At 40.1% G+C, this 20,695-nt stretch overlaps 1 protein-coding gene across 1 annotated transcript in view; it reads right to left on the reverse strand.

The window, feature by feature from the left end:
- LOC128743662 (uncharacterized) overlaps window positions 1-11,929 on the reverse strand; it is a 137,961-nt gene extending 126,032 nt beyond the window's left edge. The window contains exon 1 of the mRNA XM_053840281.1: window positions 11,858-11,929. The gene's annotated coding sequence lies outside the window, so the exon portion shown is untranslated. The remainder of the gene's footprint in view (window positions 1-11,857) is intronic.
- Between the last annotated feature and the right edge of the window lie 8,766 nt (window positions 11,930-20,695).

The following is a 20,695-nucleotide window of genomic DNA, read 5'->3' on the forward strand; positions in this document are numbered from 1 at the left end:
TAATGATTTGCTATTATTTAAGGTACTGTGAAATAACAGAGAGAGAAAGTAATAGCTCCAAGTCATGATCACAGGATATGAAGCATGATTCTAAGCGCGGTACGGCTCAAGGAATAATTATATCTTGCAAACCATTTTTCCATCATAGGCGCACTTTTACGTGGCTATTTTTATCTATCTTTTGTAGTGTTGTTGATAGTAAAGTATTGATCAAATGACAATAACAGTTTTTTTCACGCTTCTATATCTAACGTACTGAAGAGCATCACATCTTATAGAGGGGTAATTTTTTTGTTAGAGCATTGAATGTTTTCTGAGACCCAAAAAAGAAATATGTAAAATTTCTTGACTGTTGATAAAAAATATAAGCATTTTTTTTTGTATAATTGTATGTCAGAAAAAGTTGGCAGGTACGCCTGACAATGTTACTGTAAAAATGGTGGAAGGTATTCAGCGAAAAGATTGAAGGAAAGACGAAGAATAATTTTTCTTGTATTTTTTGCCACAAAACTGTATTTTTATAAATTTTGCACATAATTTCGTCACGAAAAATAAGAAGTTTTGCGAAGTTGAAGACTTCTTCTTCGTAAGTTCTAAATGGAACATACTTTAAAGACTTCTTCGACAGCTTCAGCTAGAGTAGGGTTTGAATATAATTTCTGCCGCTTAACTTTATTGGAAATAGTTTGTTTTCTCATAATAGTAAAGCTCTGTTTTTATACTTTTTATACATCACTAGACTCAATTTGCAAAGCACGGTCACAACATTTCTACAGGAAATTGTCCTCTGCACTGTTATTCTTGGCAACTAGAATGAAAGTCTAAGTGCTATAAATTCTTCATGGTAATAATTTGCTATCGATGGCATTTCCCATGTTACGGTCGCTATGTTTGTTTAACATGCTGACCCGCCATGCTGGCGCCTTTGCGTTTTAATTACATTTTTTTTCTAGTTGTTCTGAATAATTAACCTCTATGCATAATGTTGATTAAAACTGGACAAGGTGTACGTGGAACAGCAAAAAACGCCAATATTAATAATTTATTACAACTTGAGGTTAATATCAATAGCATGTACAAGAGCTTATTGATTGATTGAACAGGGAATGTGAATAATGGACGCCTTTTCATTAGCCACTAAGTGTTATAAACAACGTGAAACACTCGTATATTTCTGTGGCCCCTTATTGGCTATCCTTGTCGCGCATTGCTGACGAGAGAAAACGCTGGTACACTATATAGAATGAAATGAATTTTTGTTGGTAACATTTATGCGATACTTACAGCAAACCGACAGTAAAATGACAACCATCATTTATTTTTGATTTGGTATCTGCAACTTTTTTTGCAGCCAAGAACGTTTTTCTTTTGCTGAGGAAAATAATATTGGAAGACCCTTTGTTTGCATTGCTGGAAAATATCAAATTCCATGTGAACGTTTGTCTTTCAAGAACGTTGTTTGAATAATAACCACCCCCGTGCAGTAGCCCACCTCCACCACCATCTAACTGATAGACGACCCTTTTTCTTCTTCGCTAAAGGAAATAAGATGCCCTGCTGCAAGGTAATGATTTATTTTCAGTCATCAACCAGACCTATTTCACTAACTGTAAAACACAAGAGTAAGATTACTTTTGGGTTCGGTTATTGTTTCGAATGTTGAGTTCACATTTTGGAGTTTAGCAAGGTCACGTAGATTGGCGATCTTTCCTAGATTATTTAAATCTTTCCATGCTACATAATCAGTGCCATTTCCATGCCGGTCGGCATAATGCTGATAAATTTATATATTGCCTTCATAATAGTACGTTTCGCACGCGGCGCCGCAGTTATTGCTAGCTGAATCAAACAAGCCGGTCGCCGCGCCGCTGACAGAACGGAATATTACGGGTGGTGTAAATAAATTTATTCATACTCATTAGCTCGCTAAGCAGAGAAAAAGCTAGTTCCAAAGTGTCTGCCAAACACGCTACAAATAGGTTACTTTTATTGCCTGGGTATTTCCAATTGAGACAGACCAAGACGGTTTTGACCCGAACTCGAATCCGTTTCGGCTAGTAACTCACTGAACCGAGAAAAGGGCTGAGTATGACTAATATTAGATATGGTTGAAAATACGCAGTTGTAATATGGAAGCAGAGAAATGAAGCGCGGCAGTCGAATATAATCAATAAATTAGTGTTCTAATAATTATTGAAGACCTTCGCAGTCGCGGGGGTTTCATCTGCACTACTTGTTGAAATTCTTGATCTTACAACAATACTTTATTTTCTTCGGGATACATTGCAGGCTTATGTTCTATTCGACAGTTTATTCAATTTTATTACATAGAAGCTGTGTCATTAGAAATGAAGCTGTTCCGTACACACATACTGTCTGAAAACAATTTGGTTTGATTTTGCGTAATGTGATGCTATGCAGAAAATGAAAGTTTGATCAAAATTCGGTCAGAACCTTTAATGATACATTTTTTTAATCTTTTGCTTTTTTTTAAATTTTACATAACATTGCTATAAATAAAATAAAAAAAGTTGTGTATTTACAGCTACACTGCTGTATTTTTGCTACACTGCATTTGTTACAGCGTAACATTAGTTTAACAATTATTGTGCCTTGCTGCAATTTTACGAGTCCTACGCAAATTCATATTTTAATAATAATTATCCTGTGCTTACCAAACGCATTGAAAATATGCTTATAAAGCAAGGAGGGATACAGTGGGGAGGCAATGACGATAAAGGATAAACTGGTGGCTCAAATTGCTAAATGGTAAACATGTGTGGGACACGCAGAAAATAATCATGCTAATAATTTTCGTGTGGGAGTCTAAAACGGTGGAATCTCTGCAATATTTAACAAATACTTTTTTATAACAGGTTTCAAGTAACACACAAAACTAATAAGACACTAATATTCATGGAAAGTAATCGATAAAGAGTACTATAAGTGTACTTTGAAAACATTATTATGATCTTGTTAAAATGTTTCATGATAATATGAATACGTTTAACAGCTCATATAATACGAATAGCAAGTACTTACGAAATAGCAAAAAAGTGTCACTAAACCGCAAGACTATAATCTAACGATTAAATATTCACAGCTTTAATAAATTGTTACATTAGTTGGTGACGCTGAAAGAAACAACGTATATCCCTACCTCCTAGTTACTTACTTACTTACTTAAGTGGCTTGCCGTCCTAAGACAAAGCCTTTTGAACAATGTTTCTCCATGTAACTCGGTTGAGGGCTACCGCTCTCCAATTCCTCGGACACCGAGTACTCTCCGCCGGATCTCGCTCCACCTGGTCTAACCATCTTGCTCACTGCGCTCTTGGTCCTTTTGTTCCTAGCGGATTTGAGGCGAACACCATCTTTGCAGGGTAGTTGTCCGGCATTCTTGCAACATGCCCTGCACACCGTATCCGTCCAGCTTTATTCACCTTCTGGATACTGGGTTCGCCATAGAACTGTGCGAGTTCATGGTTCATCATCCGCCTCCATACTCCGTACTCCTGTACGCCGCCGAAGATCGTTCTTAGCACTCGTCGTTCGAAAACTCCGAAGACTCGTAGGTCCTCCTCGAGCATTGTCCATGTTTCATGCCCGTAGAGAACAACCAGTCTAACAAGCGTCTTGTACAGGTTGCTCTTTGTACGGGGACTTAGTCTGCTCGACCGCAATTGCTTGTGAAGCCCGTAGTAAGCACGACTTCCGCTGATAATACGCCTCCGAATCTCACAGCTGGTATCGTTGTCCGCCTTTACCAGTGAGCCAAGGTAGACAAATTCGTCGAGTACGTCAAACTCATCGCCGTCGATTAATATACTACTGCCCAAGCGGCGTCGTTCGGCCTCGGTTCCGCTGGCCAGCATGTACTTTATTTTAAACGTATTTACCTTTAACCCAATCTTTTCTGCTTCGCGCTTTAGTCCGGTGTACTGTTCAGCCCCTGCCACAGATGTTCTGCCGATAATATCCATGTCATCGGCAAAGCAGACGAATTGACTATATTTTGTTAAAGATCGCCCCGCGTGTTGATATCTGCTCAGTTCAGAACACCTTATAGCGCTATGTTGAACAGCAGGCATGAGAGACCATCACCTTGACGAAGCCATCTGTGTAATTCTAATAAACTTGATAATCCACCCGAAATCCGAACACCGCACTGTGTACCATGCATCGTAGATTTAATCAGTTTGATGAACTTCCTGGGGAAGCTGTTCTCGTCCATGATTTTCCATAGCTCTTTCCGGTCGATGGTATCACATGCGGCTTTGAAGCCAATGAACAAATGATGCATGGGAACTCTGTACTCACGGCCACGGCCTGATTTGGGACAGCACCTTATAGGCGGCATTGAGAACGGTGATCGCTCGATAGTTCTCACAGTCCAACTTGTCACCCTTTTTATAGATCGGTCAGATAGCTCCATCTTTCCACTCCTCCGGAAACTGTTCCGTATCCCAAATTCTAGCAATTAGCCCAATTAGCCGGTGCACACAAACGACCAGCTTTCCTGATCCCATTTTAATAAGCTCCGCTTCAATGCCATCTTTCCCAGCTGACTTGTTGTTCTTTAGCTGCATGATGGCCTCCTTAACTCCGCCTATCGTTGGGGCTGGCACTACTTCCCCGTTTGTGACACCGTCGAAATCGGTTTCCCCGCCGCTATGGTTGTCCGCCTGGACGCCATTCAGGTGTTTGTCGAAGTGCTGCTTCCACCTATCGGTCACTTCACGATCGTCCGTCAGAATACTGCCAGTCTTATACCGACACATTTCGACTCGCGGCACAAAGCCTTTGCGGGATCCGTTTAGTTTCTGGTAGAACATTCGCGTTCCCTGCGAACGATGCAGCCGCTCTAACTCTGCATATTCCTGTTCTTACAGGTAGCGCTTTTTCTCCCGAAAGATTTGGTTTCGCTGCATCTTTTTTTGTTTGTGTCTTTCCACGTTCTTACGTGTGGCACTGCGCATCTCGGTCGCCCGCGCAGCGTTCTTCTCATCCATCATCCTCCTACATTCACGTCAGACCAATCGTTCCACTGATTCCGGGCCACATGCCCGATGGAGCTCTCCGCTACACTGCTGATGGCTGTTTTGATAGTGTTCCAACAGTCCTCGAGAGGGGCTTCGTCCAGCTCGTTCTCTTCTGGCAGCTTCGAGTGTATGCGCGTAGTTTGCGGCGACGTCTGGCTGCTTCAGCCGCGCGAGATCTAACCGAGGCTGGCGTCGGTACCGAATGTTGATCACAACGGAGAGTCTTGGGTGCATCTTAACCATCACTAGGTAGTGGTTCGAGTCACCGTTAGCGCTTAGGATAGGATAGCTAGCGATAGGATCTGACGTCGATAATGTCTGAGAAGTGCCGACTGTCGATCAAAACGTGGTCGATCTGTGATTCTGTCTGATTTGGTGACCTCCAGGTGTACTTGTGATGGATTTTGTGCTGGAAAAAGCTACTACGTACGGCCATGTTCTTGGAGGCGCAAAGTCGATAAGTCTTAGGCCCATGTCATTGGTCCGCTGGTGTGCGCTGAACCTTCCAATCACCGGTTTGTATTCCTCCTCCTGGCCAACCCGAGCATTAAAATCCCCGATGACAATCTTGATATCATGTTTTGGGCAGCGGTTGTATTCACTCTCCGACTGCGCGTAGAATTCATCCTTGCCGTCATCGGTACTTCTGAGGTAAGGGCTGTGCACGTTGATGATTCTTATATTGAAGAATCGGCCATTGATTCTCAACCTGCACATTCGATGATTGATTGGCCACCACCCAATCACCCGTTTCCGCATCTCGCCCATCACTATGAATGCTGTACCCAGCTTATGTGTGTTGCCATAGCTCTGGTAGATAGTATACCCATCTCTAAATGTACGTACTGTTGAGCTCTTGCAGCACACCTCTTTTCAATACGTCGGAGAGCACTCGAGTGCTCCCTTGGATGTTGAGAGATCGGCAATTTCACGTCCTGAGTTTCCAATCCATAGTCCTTTTTCGTCGCGTGGATCTATTCCAATTGATCCAGTAAGAATTCCCTTGTTCTTCGTTCCGTGCTTTAGTATTTTTCGTGGTGACGGCTTGCAAAGCCTGCTACACCAACCCCCGGTTTCGTCGGAGGGCCAACGAAGCTCGAAAGGGCCCTCCTTTCCTGTCAGCATACGACCTTGGCTTCCACCGGGGTTGGTTACCCGATCTCCACCAAAGTTGCTCGTATCCCGGTTGGTACCACGAGGAGGTAGGAATAGGAGTTGCTGAATAATGGACTATGAACCACTGTAGGGTCTGTTTTATGCCTACAGGTGTACAAGGCACCGACGGTACGCATTATTCAGGCGTTTACCAGCCAGTTGTAACCATTGCTTAGAAAACTCATATTCAATTTACGCAATACGCCTGAACTGATGCAATATACTGCTCATTCTCAACGTACAGCTCATACAGATGAAATGAACTCAGCATTGCCAACCTGAAACCAACGCTTTGAGCGAATCAGTTGCGATCGTGTTCGTGCTGTTCTCTACATTCAGTCATTCTCGAAAGTAGTGAATGAAATCTAATGTGAATCGTTCATCCAATTTGAACTGCTGACTGGTGAGCCGGATGATGAAATGTTTTTGCTCTACTTCACCCATAAGGTTTCCAAAGGAAAAACAAAGTAAATGGTTTTATTTATACGCCATAAAGACAGGAAAGAATAATCTGTACTCTGCTTTTAGAAGCAAAGAAGTGATTGGAATGCTTTGGATGCTTGGAATATTTAATTTGAGTCATAATTAATTTGAGTCATTAAGTAATTTTAACATAAACGGAGATTGACATATTTATCATATTCTTTCTTCAGGTGACAGATAATTATTTGTCAGCAAACCAAATTACAATATATAAACATAAACATTACACCGAAGTTTTAATTTATTTCCTTCAGCAAGGTTTTGCTTGATTTTAAAAAGCCGAGAGTTTAAAAAACTAAGCTTCGAAATAAGAGCGTAATATGGAAGTTGGGAATGTAGATCGCTGATTTTTGCGGGTGATTACTGGGTGCTACTCGAGTAGTTAGAACCCTGAAAGTTTGGCATCGTGGTACTGAAGGAGATCTGTTACGAAGACGAGATAGTTGGAAAGAACCTTGGTGGTGAGATACAATTTGACCTGAGGAATAGATTACCATCAATGAGTTTGTAAACGGGCTGTATAGTGTTAAGTAGAATGCAGGAACGCAAGATGGCCTGGAAAGCGATCAATAAAGAAATGTGTCTATGTTGTTTTGAAAATGAAAACGTACTTTTTCAATTATAGAGTCTTCAACATATACTTTCCACACGAATACAGACCTGACGACGGAAAAGCAGCTGCAAGTAACGAACGACAGGTGCTCGCTACAGGACATCAAGATCGGCATCGGTTTAATCAACCAAGTCAATACGAAAGCGATGTACCTACAGATTGAGGATAGAGTCTGTACACTGACACGAACGATAATGGCTAGTAATACTTTACAGTTATCTGATGCCTCTGGTAATCAGGAGTACTTTCTTCCCCTGAAAAGTGACTCACAACGATCACGTTATCATCGACGGGCAGCTTTTCTAAAATATCATCAATCAATGCTGAACATTAATTCGGGCCATTTTCTAGCAGCACTACATGCGCGCATACCACGATCCTGAGAAGGAAAAAGCGCCAGAAAGAGGACCGAGATCATGGAAAGCTTATACAACTATTCCGGGCTGATGATAAATACGCGCAAGTTCTACGAGAAGGTGAACCAAACTCGTAAGGGTTTGTTAAATGGATTTGTATCTGTGCGAAAAAACCAGTCCGTGTTTTAGTCTGTTGGTTTATTTTTATAATAATTATCATATAGATAAATCGTCTACCTCAAACCTCCGAAGGAGTAAGAGGTGGGGTTATCATCATCATCATGCCGGCTCCCGATCTCGAAGAGAGCCGGAGATATTGGTGTAGCTGAAAAATACTAGAGCCACCGGAAAGGATCGACTCCCACAGAACTCTGCAAAAATGGGCAAGAACCCCTATCAACGGTACGTCACTGGACAATTTCTAGGATTTGAGTTGATGAGAAACTGTCGGAGGAGTGGTTGGAAGGTATGGTTTGTCAATTGGCTAGATTATTGTAATTACCGCGGCATTACGCTGGTGGTCAACGCCGTCGACAAAGTGCTCTTCCAGATTTTGTTACGTCGTCTATCCCCAATAGCAAGAGCAAGTATGGCAGCATCAGGCCGGCTTTATGGGGAGCCCGTGCTGCTACGGATCAATATTTACTCTCCTACAAATCCTATAGAAATATTGCGAGTACAACGTGCCCGCGCATCATATTTTCGTGGATTTGAGGGCAGCATACGATACAGTCGAGCCCGAACAGCTATTGCAGATAATGCACGAGTACGGTTTTCCGGATAAACTGACGTGGCTGATTAATGCTGCGTGTGATGTGCTACGTGCACGTTTCGGGGGCACTCTCGTGTCCTTTAGAATCGTGCAGAGGGTTACGGCTAGGGGATGAACTGTTCTGTATGTTATTTGATATCGCTATTGAAGATGTGATCCGACGATCGGGAATCGAAACGATCCTCAGCAAGAGTAGCCAACTCCTAATCTTCGCAGACGACCTTGACATCATTACTAGAAACCTTGGGACGGCGGAGGCAATCCACGCTAGACGGAAAACGGAGGTTAGGAGGCTAGGGAAACAACGTTTGCCTCCCACGGACAGTGACTATTGAGGGCGATGAAGTGGAAGTGATTGATGAATTATATTTATTGAATATATTTGGGCTCTCTGGTCACCGCCGACAATAATACGAGTAAAGAGATCCAATGACGCATTCAAGCTGAAAAACGAGCCTGCTTTTCCTTCCGGAAGACGCTTCCATCAAGGAGCATACGCCGCCGTACAGAACTGACGATGTACAAAACGCTAATCAGACCGGTAGTCCTCTACCTAGGACTTGAGACAGTAACTTTGCTTACGGAAGACATACGTGCACTTACCGGATGCCGGACGACTGTGCAGTGAAATCGTTCTTTTCAAGAACCCCACCGGCACTACGAATAGAGGGGCCCAACGTGCTAGATGGCTCGACTGGGTTGAAGCCGACTTGCGTGTGTCGAGACGCGCAACGAATTGGCGACGAGTAGTCCAGAACCGAGTACAATGGAGAGGAATTCTTGATACGACAAGAGCCACCCTGGCTCTCGGTTGGTACACAAACGAACGAATCCAGATTAACGACTGACATAAATTTTTGTCTCAAGCTGTTAAAAAGAGATAAAGATACACGAAGAAGATCTGATTTACTGAAATTAAAGATACATTGTCCGTTGTTGAAAAAAAATTAGCGTACATTTGAAAACGGTCCGTAACCGGTTGTACGGCGAAGCTTCCGTTTGATGTCGGAACAGGAGCGTTGTTCGGCTGTCATGTCAACTTTGCGAATGCATCTCTTGATTCTACCAATCAACTGTTTGCAATTCGTGGCTTCCCAGTTATTTTTGTACACCAAGGAACTCAAAATCCCGAAGAAATCATCGATTGGGTGCGCTGAGACAGATTTGTTGGGTCGTGGTTTTTGGGTACAAATGGGTATTCAGGAACGATTGTGTTTTTTTATGTAATGCGATGATGCTCTATCTGTCCGAAACCCGTATTGTCCATCTTCATGATGTTTTTGTAGAAACGGGATCAAAATTTTCTTCAAACAGTCGTCTGGTGTACATCATAATTGCTATTGAAACCAGAGGGCTTGATGATGAAGGCACGAGAAAGAGAGCGATGTCCTCCTGCGTCCATAATTTTGGCTGGTCTTCCACTACCTTGCTTGCGAATAGTTGTTGAGCATCTTAGGATATGGTAAACAGTCGAAGCCGCAACAGTTCGTAGAAGTGTACAGCGCGCTTCTGAAATGCTTCTTGTTTCGACGCCATTTTAAGCCAAACTGAGCAAGTACAAACATAACAAAAATTATTGACAAAAAGAGGAGAGAGAGAGCTAACACATACACACTCGCATTTCTCTCTGAGCTCGTTTGTTGGTCGAGGGTCCTCGAAAAAATTCCAAAATTTTAGTTGTCACCCGTTATAAGAGATGCCAGATTATTCGAAAAAATTTCTGCAACTGCAAAACTGTAAATTTGCACTTAACTTATGAACGCTGCAAATATTTGCACTTAGTCTGTATAAAAAGCAAAACCTTCATTATCCAGGTTTCGCAGCCAGTTATTGCAGAGCATAGGACAATTACGATGCTACTACTTACTCTAACAGCATCATCTAGTCGAAATTCGAACTTTCGACGACTGGTCATACCTCAAAGCTAAGTGGGCGATAAGATCTTCATAAACAAATTCTCAAAAGTTAACTTCAGCAATTTTACAGTAATATACAAAACATACAGAAATATACAAATCTTCTTGCAATAAAAACGAAACCAGATGTTTAATATTTATCAATATTTATCAATATTTATATAACCTTTGAAAAGACCGAAACGTCGGATTTACAAAAACCATTGTTTTTGAAATTATTTTTGACACTGGAAAACCAAATATCCAATTAAATACCATCCACAGTTAAAATTGGTATGATAAAAAAAGATTTAAATTTTAGGCTTTCAAGATGTAATCCAGATTTAAATCTATATTTAGCCAAAGGCAAATATTTTGCTAAATGAGGACTAATTCCCAATCGTAACTTTCGAAATTATCATTTTCTAGAAATAGACCCTCGTAACTTTTTTCAATGTGCATTGTTTTTCCGCGAAACCATCAAATATTAAGCAGTTACTAGTATGGTCGATGTTGGTATAGTTCCAGAAAAGTTTTTTTTAACTATCAAGGTTACACAACGATGCTATGATATACATCCTATACGTTTGGAGACAGTCCTCGCGCAATGATTATTGTTCTACTTAAAATTTATGGCATATAAATATTATGTGCAGTGGAATTTGGTTTTTTGTTTGAACAAACTTTATAGTTAGAAAACTGCCGAATTAGAATACAACACAACTAACAATGCAACTCATATCACGAATATGAATATTACGTTTCACTTATGAGGTCAGCAAACAAATATAACAGGACCAGATAATCTGTTTCTCGACTGTCGTCGGTGGTTGCCAAATCTGCATTACCGCTTCACACCTCAACTTGTATGAATTTAATTATAACCGATGTCGCTAAAATGCTGTGAGTCGAAAAATCCTAGTGTCATTTTTTAGTTAAAGGGCTTCAAGCTTCAACACATTTCCAAGCACCGGTGATTTACTCCGACGAAAAATAATAAAATAGTTTAAGAAACCAGCCAATTTAAATTTTACGGAACTATCCAATAAATTTGTTCCAACTTTACTCATTCACGCGCCATATATTTTAAGTCTAAATTAAGGATCTCAGTTGAAGTTTAATTAGTTTGATCACTTAAATCCGGATGAACTATACGGCCGAACCTCAATTACAACCGGCAGGATTATGAGGCGATGTTAAAAAAAGAGATGGCCACCTTCGGAAAGTTACCAGACATACCGAAAAATTAAAACAGACCGTCAACAATTTTCTCAACCAGACCACGGTCGTAAAATGATCGCACATTTCCGGCATTATCGGACCTTGATGGGCGTCCTCTGAAAAGATGCTTCCACAATGGCCTTTATTTAAGCATGGCTATCCACTGACCGGTACTAACCAGCTCTCAGCACAAAAGCTTTGTAATAAAATTTGTTTACCTTCTTTCATCATTTTCTCTACCGCTGCTGCCACATTCCCACGATTTATCATAAAACGTTCAACCTCCCACCGCCCGCGGGTAGGGTTCGCATTAAACTCACCTGCTACTGCTGCCTATTGCCGATGGCTGCTCGCATTGGCCCTCAGGCTCTTCACCAGCGCTTTTCTTTTCCTCGCTCACTTACTCACTCTCAATTATCCGTCCGCTCTTGGCAAGGTTTTCACTCTCACAATGAACAAAAAATGGGAAATCCAAGATGGCTACTATCACCTGTATGTGGTAAATTTTCTTTCTTTTTGTCTTCTTTGGCAGACTTACGGGTGGAGGATTTTTGGAAAAAATTACGCTTTTTGAACCATTAACTAAGAAGATGTTTTATAAACCATCTTCAACAAGATAGCACTATTTAACCAGGAGCAAGTAGGATGAAAGCTTTCTAAAATATCCTGAAAGTATTCTCTGTGAAAAGTGGTCTCAAAGCTGTCACGGGTTCACTTCCAAATGCATTTCACTATGTTTGAAATACTTGATATTTCCACTTTTTTAATCACAGCGGTTTGCTTTCTTGACTTATTCAATATTCAACGGCAGAGAAAAGCATAGTGATCAAAATTCTGCGATTGTGCTTAAGTTTCTACTACACTCTAGACACCGAGCTGCGGGATTGAATTTTTCTCGCTAGGGATGGAAGGTCAAATCTACACTGAAGATGGTTTGCACAGCCGAACCTAGTAAAAGAGGCAGTAATCGACCAACAGATCCTCTCTAGCGCAATCCTGGAGCTAAACTCTCACACACCTATCAGTCCACTAGGAGAAATGCTGGAGCTGAAGCTTTTGGACAAGTGCCACCATGACCGTTTCGAGAGGACTAACGCAAAGGAAAATGTCAAACACACGTTTCCAATAAAAGCTCTTTTTGCTTACGTTCAAAGTCAGTAAGTATCTCCGTTTCACTTTTTCTCTCCTTTTATTCATTCGCTTCCACGTAAAGTGAGAGGCTATCACGATATGAAAGAGCTTTTCATTCAACATTTCCAAATAAGTCGAAAAGAGAAAAGCGATTTGTACTCTCTTGCAAGTTTGTTAGCGCAGTTTTCCATTTGAATTATTTTGCCCTATGAGGTTACCAAGCCAAAGAATGGAAAGGGTGAAGAATTGCACTCCGCTACGGATCGATTAGACAGATGTTTTATCTGATATCCTTCCTGTTTTTGCCTAGCTCACTGATTAATTGCATATACCGTACACGTGGTTATGGTCCTTGTGACACTGGACGAAAATATAAATGGTGCTCAATAAATAGCACGGTGAGCCATATGGTTTATGTAAAGTTTTGCCATGCAAGCACAATAGATTTTTTCCACAGAAGGGATAAAGTGCTAAGTAATTAAACTTTTTTGATTGGATAATGGTATAGTTTATCGTTCGGACCGTTGATCAGTGGAAAGCATCATTTATGTGAGGGTTTGTAATTTATTACATCCATTAGCACAGTTTTCACATCCTGATCGACTAGTTTTAAACTGATTTGTAATAATGGACGCCTTATTGCAAATGATCATTTCGAGTTTCAAAAAAATTTAAATAAATATTTATAATAGAAATTGCTTCGTCATAACGCTTCTTGCCAAATTTTTGATAATCTTTATTAAGAGTAAACGTGCTGACTGAACTCCACGAATATTTTTCGCTAACAGATCGAAAATTCCGCGGTGGTCGATAGAATAGCGTTAATATTTTTCTCAATAAAAAGATACACAGAAGAGCAGGAAGCTTTGTTTTTTTTCTATTAAAAATAGTTAAACGGAGTAATATTATAACGCTGTAAAAATTAGCCAAAAAAGCAGGAGCTGACTCCTTCACGGTACGTTTAATTAGCTACAGTCGTAGGATTCAACCATATATGCCTTAATGTAGTCCTATTTAACGAAAACTTTTCTTAACATCTATAGATCTACAAACAAGTGAAAAGATCAAATTTAAATTTTCTAAAGGCGACTCAACCTAAATGAAATCACATTACTAATATTATTATCCTAAACCATTCTATTTTAGTTTCACATAGATTGTGCTAATGGTTAGAAAAATATTTTTTTAAATCTCTGCCAACGGAGGATGGTCAATGGAGGAGATTGGTACATAATAAAATTATGAAGGAAACCTGATTAAGGGGATATGAACGACTAAATTTTTTGAAAAAATCATTATTTTTTTATCTCAGATTTTGATTCTGCAGTTTTTTCCACTTATTTTGATACTAAATTTGCAGTGATTCGACCACGGGAAATGGCCAAAAAACGATCATACACATTTAAGCATTCCAATGCGGCGTGGAACAACTTTGGCGAAATAAAACGCTGCTCCTGGAGAATCATGATTTTCAAACTTTATGTACCTTTTTCTCAGAAACTACACAACGTATTGAAAAAAACTTTTTTTTTGTTTTGTTGGTAGTAGCTTGGCAAAGACTTATATAACTTTTGAGATTTGTGAACGGAACACAGCCTGAGAAAAACGAAAAAGAAGCAAAAGATGGTTGAAAAAATAAAATTTTGTCTTTTTCTCCAAAAAAGTCCAAAAAATTGCAAAACTTACTAAAATAGGTAGCTTTGCTGAATATAGTAACTATCTACCTCTTACCGGTTGCGTAATACAATGAGGTGTTAAAAACGAGCACTAAAAATCTTGTTTCTACTGTCAGGACGACGACTCGAGATCAAGGTACTGCTTTTGCAATCAGTGTGGATTCTCACAAGGAAGCAACCTAGCACCGTTACTGTTCATTATATTCTTTAATGACGTTTGTTCTGTGATCCCACCGGGCTGCAAGCTACTATATGCTGATGATATAAAGATATTTCTCTCTGTACGATCTGTTGAGGACTGTAGACTCTTGCAAGGCTTTATTGACCAGTTTACAAAATGGTGTCGCTTGAACAACCTGACACCTTCAGTACTTCCAAATGCTCAGCCATTACTTTTACTCGAAGCAAATCACCCATTGTGTATAATTATAAAATCGAAGAGTCTTGTCTTGAACGGGTCAGGGTTGCTAAGAACCTAGGAATCGAGCTGGATACAAGAATGATCTTCAACAATCATTACTCAAACATAATTTCAAAAGCGAATCGTAATCTGGGTTTTATTATACGCATGGCTAAAGATTTCCGTGACCCATATTGTTTGCGTGCTCTTTACTATTCGCTAGTACACTCTATTGCATGGAGTCCTTTCACTTATATTTGGTCCACAAGAATCGAAGCAGTGCAACGGAGATTTATCAGGTGTGCATTAAGACATCTCCCGTGGTTGAACCATCAAAATCTCCCACCCTATGAAGACCTTTGTAAACTACTGAATGTCGAAACTTTAAGCAAAAGGAGAAACTTTTCTAGAGCCGTCTTCGTAACCAAACTTTTGAAATGGGAGATCGATGCTCCTGAACTTCATGGTATGATAGATGTAAATGTTATGCCACGGCCACTTAGATCCCGAGGATTTCTTCGACCAGCCTTTCATCGCACACATTATGGACAACACGAACCAATCCAGGCGATGTGCCGTTTATTTAATGACGTATATCAACATTTTGACTTTTCCATATCGACGTATACATTTAAGAATAGAATCAGGAAAAATGATTATTTATGATTGTAACAAGAATCTCTCATTGTCACGTATAGGTCTATTTGAAAAATTACCCGAGAATTGTAGAACCACCGTTTCAAAAAATATTACTTATATGCTTGACCGCATTTCAAGGTCAAGACTAAAAACACGAGGTTGGTCTACTTTTTCGAAGTCAACGAATGCCAGCAGAAGAGAGTCCTAGAATTTGTTGATCTGTTCCTCCAAATTTTATCCGAAATCCAGTCCTTCCGCCCGCTGCTCGCTTTGCCGAGGGTTTCGTCAGTGGCCGTGATGATGACGTTCTTGATGCAGGTCTATTACTCTTCGACGGTTCCACCAGGTGGCAATTCCCAGGCCCGGGATTCAAGTTGTTCGACAAAGGCCCTTTTCACTTCGGGATTCTCCAATCGGCGGACGTCGTAACGGCAACCAACTATTTCCTCCCGTCGTTGGACACGTGCGACGCGCAAACGTATCTATAACTATAACAACGTTATGGTCGCATGCAATATCCGCGCTACGTTTGTTGCGCACATCAAGAATGTGGTCGAGTTGGTTTTCTGTTTGGCCGTCACGGGAAATCCTCGGGACTTTATTTGCTGATCTACGGGGAAAGCGCGATCCACCATAGACTATGTTATATGAAACCATGGAAGGCCCGTTCTTTTATCAGATATCACCTTTTTCTTTACAGATGGATCAAAAATTGGGGCTTGCACAGGTTTCGGAGTCTATGGACCTGGAGTAAAGGAAGCTTTTCCACTGGGCATATGGCCCACCGTTTTCCTAGCGGAAGTGTGTGCAATATACATCTGTTCCATGTTATTTATAAAACAGAAGTATAGGTATACGAAAATCGGGGTCTTTACGGACAGCCAGGCTGCATTACTGGCTCTCAAGTCCACTAAATGTGTACCGTCATCCGGGGATACTTGCAACACCGGGGTTACTTGCAACACTTTGGCGCATCACGCTTTTGACAGTTCTAACGCATTTGTTTGTTAACATAACCATTTGTACCCAATGCCATTTTAAAGAAGGGATGTTTACCTATTGTTTAGTTAAGTTTAATCCATTACATCATTGTTTTGCTTGTTTTTATACGATTGGAAAGTAATGTCACTTTCAGAGTAGGAAAAATGGATGTGCAAAGTTGGGTCAGTTCATTGACATGGAATTATTATTTATTGTTTGGTTCCTATACACAATAAGTGCATCATATAAGCTAACAAATAGCAACTTTGAGCTTTGTTTATATTTTGAACTTGGAGAAGAAACGATGAATTCGTGTTGTTACTTCCAATATGACGCCGCTTGCCAGCACTTGTAAAAATGAAAATTATCGTAATAGACAGTATATACCAAGCAAGTTTGCATCTGTACGATGTTATTTTGTCTACCACCATCTCCAGAAAAATTAAAATTGTGAAAAATTCCACGTGCCTTGAAATGGCAATTTGGAGTTCGCCGACATGCTGCATTTTCACCGAACATCTTTAAAAAAGCGATAGACGAAATTGGGAAACAAAAAACACCTCCAGTATCTCTTGTTTTACTACAAATACATTCAAAATATCTCAAAATAGTCATTCGCGGTTTGAAATCAGATATAAAATCATAAGAAATGCAAAATCAGAAAAGTGTTGCAAGTAACCCCGTTTACTGGGTAACTTGCAACACTCCTATTTTCGGTTCATTCTGCAGATTGATTTAGTTTATATTTTTTCTCATAATCATAAATCAAAAGTATTCACCACTATACAAGTTTTGGTTACTTACACTTGGACCTAAACGGTATACTTCGAAAGTTGTACTAAGTCAAAGTTCAAAAGTGTTGCAAGTATCCCCGGATGACGGTATCCAAATTAGAATGGGAGTGCAGCACAGCTTTAAAGGAGTCTGCCCGCCAGTACAAAGTTTCATTATTCTGGGCGCCTGGACACTGCGGAATCAAGATCAATGAGCTTGCTGACAGCCTAGTAAGACAAGGATTAGCTCCAGCAGTTCCCTCCGTATTCTCCATGTCAAAAACGAGTTACTGACTTGGGAAAAGCAAGAAATAGCATCCAGTTGGTGTCAAATGCAGGGTTGTAGGCAAGCTAACAGTTTATCTACCAAGGCGCAGCACTACTTACTTTAACGCATACTGAAATGTGCACAATCACGGGACTCCTCACCGGACATTGTTCCTCTCTTTACCATTTAAGAGAATTGACACGGTCTTAAGTGACATTTGCAACTTAGAACTAGAAAGTTCAGTGCTCTTGCCCTGCTCCTGTGGATCTCTTGCGCCTTCCATGTACAGCTTCTTCGGAAGCTAACTATTAACTCCATACTCTGTAGGGAAACTCAAACCCAAGAAGGTTGTTGGTTTTACTAACCATGTAAAGGGTGTTCACGGTAAATTACAACACACTCAAATTGCTGTAACTTTCGAACTGTTAGGTAAAATTAATTGAAATTTTGCATGGAAAAAGTTCAGAGTGCATTATTTACACTGTGTGAGTCCTTCTGTCAGGTGCGCAAAGGTATGAAAAATGGCGTCTCGTTCACGAAAAAAATCTCGAATATTAGTCTACCACATCGTGCCATCGGAAAAAAAACTAGAAATAGTATCCAGTTCGGTTATCCCGAACTCTACGGTTTCTCGTGTCATAAAAGAGTTCGAAGAACATCTGACTGTCGATCGAAAGCTAAGATGCGCAGAAAAAAGTTATCTGAATACTGTTAAGGATCACACCTGCGTAGTTGGGGCGTTCGACGGAAAACCAAACTCCCCCGTTCGAGATGTATAAAAAAAACTTAATCTGCGCAAAAGTAGAAGGCCAAAACTCGAACTGCATTACGTACGTTTAATGTTCAGAAGACCTCAACAGAATACGGTCGCGAACAGTCGTGCCCGGAAGTTATACGATCAATAACTGACAAAAGCACACTGCTGCGTTATAGATGATGAGACCTACGTGAAAGCAGGCTTCAACCAGATTCCGGAGAACCAGTATTTCACAACCAAGAATAGGTTTGATATTCCAGAGAACCTGCGAAACCAAAAGATGAAAAGTTTGCCAAGAAATTCTTGATTTGACAAGCAATTTGTTCATTCGGAAAGCGAAGTACACCTTTCGTTACCACAGATACCTTCAATGGACAAGTGTATTTGAAAGAGTGTCTCCAAAAGCGATTTCTTCTTTTTCCAGAGTCTCACAACTATTCTATGATTTCCTGACCGGATTTGGTTTCATGCCATTACTCAAAGGACGTGCTGGGGTGGTATAAGGAAAATCATTTCGATTTTCGTGCCAAAAGATGAAGCAGAATCTTCGGTAGTCAAAAGTAGTCGAAACAGCTGAAGAAATGAAGAAAGCATAGGTAAACATGCGTAAACATGTCGATGTTGTGGTTGTACAAAACTTCATGGGTGGGGTTATGGCCAAAGTACGGGCATTCAGATACGGAGACAAAATTTAACAAAATAAAGAGGCTAAAAATAAGTTTAAGTTTTTGATTTACTACCCTACAAATTTGATGGCAATTGGATAAAAACTCGAGTTTTGCGAATTTATTTTGTGTGTTGCAATTTTACCGTGGACACTCTTTAGTACCTAATTGGAGTACATTCTTACAACCTAGCTCATCTCCTTCAATAGGTATGAGCAATTCGTAAACTGTGTACAGCAATCGGGTCCAGCTACAAGAGACAGTCTTCATGACATTTTGTCATGTCGCAGCTACATTTTGAACCCAGTACCCTTCTAGCATACAAAAAATAAACAAATTCCTATCCCAGCTGCCCTCATATTGTAAATTTTTACAGATAGCAAAACCGTAACTGCGTCAACGCGAATAGACTAACAGATGAGACTTTACATGCACTAAGAAATATCCGTACGTAAAAACAATTATTCATCCACTGTATTTACGTTTACGTTAAGATTTACGTTTTAACAGTTCTTACTCATATGAACCAGTTTACGTGCAAATCTAATAAATTTTGAAAGGAAATGCATGCATGCATGAAAGGAAATGCATGGCGATTGCAAATTAGCTGTTTCATTTATTCACGTAAAAGGTCGTGGCGATTTTTATAGTATGTTTAATTTTTACCAAACACGTGATTAAAGGAATCTTCCACCTTTTCATCGTATGCAGTCATCGAAATCATCATTGGACCATCATATACATAATATGTACTCCAAAGTATATCATACAAAATGTGAAAATTGTTTGGTTGCTTTTTTTCAAGACAATCGTACAGCAATCCAACGAATGCATGGTAACAATACACTAGAAAATGAAAATCAGTAGAAGTTGTTAAATATTGTAATCGAGCTAAAAGTTTACATAGATTCTACCTACAAGAGAACAACTCTTTCCTTTTAACCGTTTTACGTACTCTACTGAGTCGCAATCATGGCGTTGCATATCAGAACAGATGCGTAGACTAAAGCTGCACAGAAGTAACCCCTAAACCTGACTTTCCCTTGTTCTCTTATTGTGTTTCAATGACTTTTACCATTATAACTTATACGATGCCTAGAATAAAGTGTATATTCAATCCTAAATGATTACCTATTCAGGTTTTGTCTGGTTATAAACAGTCTGCTCTCTGCCTTAGTTAAGCGTTTTAAATCTGTGTTAGATTTAATAGATTTATAACTTCTGCAGTTTTCATTCGATTTTCTCTATTGCTAACCACAGAAATATGTCTCCAGCGAATCATAATTGCATGCAATTATGTTTAATTATCAGCGTCTTCCAAGTTTCACTTCCATGAACAGATACATAACAGCATGCTTTATTACCACCGTGGTGCAACCACATCCGGCCGTGTAGAGCAGAGCGGCCGCCTATCCGCCAAACGGTACGACTTTCTTAGCACGTGGAATGAGAAAAGCCCTAATTGAATCTGATAAGGAGCAGAAATTTGCTCACGCTTGTCCTTTTTCACGATTTCACGCTCTAGTAATCATGCTTTAATGAACGGATAACATGCAGCCCGTGTTTCGTATACTTAGATACATTAAAGTATTACACATGTTCATATCAGGTTTGTCACATCTTACATTGTACACTTTAATGAAAGGATGAACGCCTTGTCAATTTAATTCTACCCTGCATTTTACCTGCGACTCTTAGGCTTGATCAAAGCAAAGCAAAGCAAAGCCGTGGGATTAAACGTCCGTCCTAAAACTTGAACTAGAGTGACTATATATAGAGTGGCGACAATGTCAAAATTGGAATGACAATTATCTGTCAGCGTCATCCCAATCGAGCAGACGACCTATCCAACGCGTATGCAGAAAAAA

Source organism: Sabethes cyaneus, chromosome 3 (genome assembly GCF_943734655.1).
Source record: "Sabethes cyaneus chromosome 3, idSabCyanKW18_F2, whole genome shotgun sequence".
Taxonomy (NCBI): domain Eukaryota; kingdom Metazoa; phylum Arthropoda; class Insecta; order Diptera; family Culicidae; genus Sabethes; species Sabethes cyaneus.